Source organism: Tiliqua scincoides, chromosome 5, assembly GCF_035046505.1.
Source record: "Tiliqua scincoides isolate rTilSci1 chromosome 5, rTilSci1.hap2, whole genome shotgun sequence".
Taxonomy (NCBI): domain Eukaryota; kingdom Metazoa; phylum Chordata; class Lepidosauria; order Squamata; family Scincidae; genus Tiliqua; species Tiliqua scincoides.
The window spans coordinates 30,082,232-30,085,826 of NC_089825.1; the positions used below are offsets into that span (position 1 = coordinate 30,082,232).

General features: G+C 45.5%; 1 pseudogene; it reads left to right on the forward strand.

Annotated features, from left to right (window-relative positions):
• Positions 1–491: 491 nt before the first annotated feature.
• LOC136654555 (5S ribosomal RNA) lies at positions 492–608 on the forward strand (annotated as a pseudogene).
• The last annotated feature ends 2,987 nt before the right edge of the window (positions 609–3,595 follow it).

Consider the following 3,595-nt stretch of genomic DNA (forward strand, 5'->3'; position numbering starts at 1 on the left):
AGCCAAACTGAGGGCCTATTCTTATCCCCAGCCCCCAGGGGTAAATTTTGTGGCCCATAAGTGGAGGTAAAGGAATGATGCTCCAAATCTAGTGATCATTGTATATGTGTGTCCCTGGAACTGAGTTGTACACCATATGTCAGAGGAGCAGCACAGCATGCATCATCTATGATCCACTTCCCAAGAAACTCTGACAGCAACTCCTGCAGGATTCCATCAGATCAGTGTAACAGCTGGTGTGGAGAGATGCGCCCTTTCCAAGAGTCTGTGGTGGATGCCACAGACAGCACATTGAGAGGGTGCCCATTCATCCACCCACCCACTGTTCTTCCTTCCTGGATCCAAAAGCAAACAGGAAAGCAGAGTAGAAAAGAAAGTACAGAGAAAAGCCAGCATGCTTTCTTCTCTCTTCTTGCTTGGAATATTGACTAGTGCTTCACCATTGAAAGCTCCCTCTGCAAACAAAAATTTCCTCCATCAATAAAAGGAATGACAGCAACTGTTACCCTGCACATGCCTGATCTTGTCTGATCTTGGAAGCTAAGCAGGGTTAGGCCTGGTTAGTACTTGGATGGGAGACCGCCTAGGAATACCAGGTGCTGTAGGCTTATACCATAGTCTTTCGAGACTGGGTTGCCAGCCACAATAAAAGGAATGGTCCAATAACAGAAGGAAGCTTCTGTAGAGGGGAAGAGCTCCTGGTGGCAGAAACCCTAGGGCCCAATCCTATCCGACTTTCAAGTGCCAATGTAGCCGCAATGCAAACTGGAAGAACAGCTTCCGACTGCGTCAGGGGCATGGTCCTAGAGCCCATGAGTTTCCGCACCTGGGGCATTTGCCCCTTTCAGATAATGCCAGGTCTCCGACTGCAGGGAGCCCTGCAGAAGGCTGTGTGGTGCTCTCTGCACATCCTGCTGCTCACAGAAGACCACAGTAAGTAAAGCACCTCCCTCAGCCCCCTTAATGACATGATCCTGGGGATTGCGTCATTGCCTCCTCCATTCCCCCGCCCCTTAAAGGGACGGGGGAAGCTTTACACAAACTGATGGGTCACGACCCACTAGTTTGAGAATCACTTCTTGAAGCAATGACAGTCAATGGGGCTTACTCCCAGATAAGTGTGGATAGGATTGCAGCCTTTGGGATGTTTGGGGAATGTTTTTTTTGGTTTGTTTTTTTTTGTGTTTTTTTTAAACAGAAGAGCAACTGCTTTGGAGAATTAGGAGGGTTCTTCTTTATTTTAAATAAAATTTTAAACGTATTGTGAACTTTTAATTTACTTACTTAGATTTAATTTTGTCATTAATTTTTTGTCATTTTTTTGTCATTTTTTAAAAATTTTGTCATGTTAAAAAATTTTTTCTTGTTAGATGATGTCACTTTTGGCCCTTTTGACATCACTTCTAAGTTAATGTCATCACTTCCGGTGGATCGCAACAGATTATCATTCAAAAAAGTGGGTCCTGGTGCTCAAAAGTTTGAGAACCACTGATGTACCATGTTACAAAATCATTCCACAGGAACTCTATCTTCTCATTGTAGCTGCCCTGAAAACATTAGCAGAGGTGACCGTTTGTCACCATATTATTTTGTATGAAAGCTGAGAAGAAACAGTACACAGCAGTGCACCTTGGAAATTGGAGTGACGAAGAAAAAGTCCTCTCTGCTATTTTCTCACTGATTGTAGCTAATGTTCACATAATTGCCAGTGGAAGTGCTCTGCTCTTTGACTGCCAAGTTCCCCAGCGTTGTCAGTTTCAGGTCCTTCCCTCTGCTCAAATGTCACTTGGCTTGGCTTTAGAGGGTCAACCGATCAAGCCTGGATTTCTTTGGCTTTTTAACATTCCACACAATGTCAAGCTTTCCTCGTGGCAATCTCGGCAAAATCATGCACCTAATGAAGATGCATGGGAGGGCAGGCTATGCTCTGTAGTGAAAATATGCCACAGTACAAGGCGGTTAGCTCCAGCTGACAACATAACAGAAACTGTTAAGTGCCTCTGTGGACCTTATTTATTGCTATTTCATTGCAATTATCCTCACTGCAGTAGCAATCCAAGGAACATCAAGCACTTCAGAGATGCAGCCAAGAGGCCCTTTATGGCAAATGCCTCTTTGCTAAAATGTTATTTTTTCCTCATAATGTTGTCCACCACAACTTGCTTGCTTGCAATCCCATAGAGCATCACTGCATCAGGCACCAAAATATTTTGTTCTGGGGATAATGATATGGAAACAGGTTCAGAGATCATGGTCTGAAAAGCATCCTTCAGTCCAATCCTGTGGGCTCCCCTACAACAGTGGGACAGAGTCCTGCTGTCACAAATGGCTTTGTGATGCTGCACACAGCCTGCCACTGACAGGCCATTCTGAGCTGCCATGGCCACAAAGCAGCAAACTGCTGCCACGGCCATTGGACTAGGCCATCACTGTTACATCAGCCTCGGTGTGTGTCCCAGAGCAATTTGCATAAAAGGATGGGAAATAATTACAACAGAAAAGAGTGGGGGGGGGGGGTGCAGATATGCTTTGCTTGCTTCTGACATCCTCCCTCCTTCTTACAGGGCAGTTGGTGTTTCTCTGGCCGCAGACTTTAAGAACATAAGAAGAGCCCTGCTGAATCAGGTCACAGGTCCATCTAGTTCAGCTTCCTGTATCTGGTCCACCAGATGCCTCAGAGAGCATACAAGACAACAAGAGACCTGCATCCTGGTGCCTTCCCTTGCATCTGACATTCTGAAGTAGCTGAGACTTTAAACTCTTCTGGGTCAGAGACCTTTCCTCTCATTCCGTGTAAAGCACCATGTGCACTGATGTTGCTATAATAATGTTATACCTTACAGTCTACGGCTAAAGCAGCAATGCAACCAGGAGTCAGTAACAGAGTCAACAACAATGGCCAAATTATAGCATGTAACAAGCAGAGAGGAAGCTAGGTAAAATGCCCCAATGCCAATAACTGCCGTATGTGCACAGAAATGATTAGTATGGCTAAAACTAGATAGTTCACAGACTGATGGATAAACAACACATGCCTGAGAACTAGTTCCCAAAGTGGTAGAAAATGCATGCAAAATGCATGCCTTATCCCTAGGAGTGCCAGTGGTTTTTGGATCATATGGAGGCCATGTTGCAGGGGTTCCCAAACTTACTGCAGACATGGCACCCTATTGCAGTAGCACCATGATCCAGTTCTTGAATTGTGCGAGTTCTCGTGAAATTCAAGATGGCGGCACCCAGCTCACCTGGCTGCCACCATCCTGAATTGTGCATGATCTCACGTGATTCAAAATGGTGGAACCCAGGAGATTCAGGAAAGCTGCTGGAGATATCCCACAGTGCCCCTGTGAGTTCACTCTGGTGCACAGTTTGGAAACCCCCGCCATATTGTATTAAATCAACCCCGGATGCAGTCACTGTACAAGTGAGTGTGGTCAATTTCCATGACCACAACACCCGACTTTTTCTGGGCACAACCAATCACCATCGCCAGCAAAAGTGATACCACATAACAGCTTGAAGAGCATCTTATGCCTCTGAAGAATATTGAACCGATACATGTCATACCTGATCACTCACATTTCCCACAGTCCAG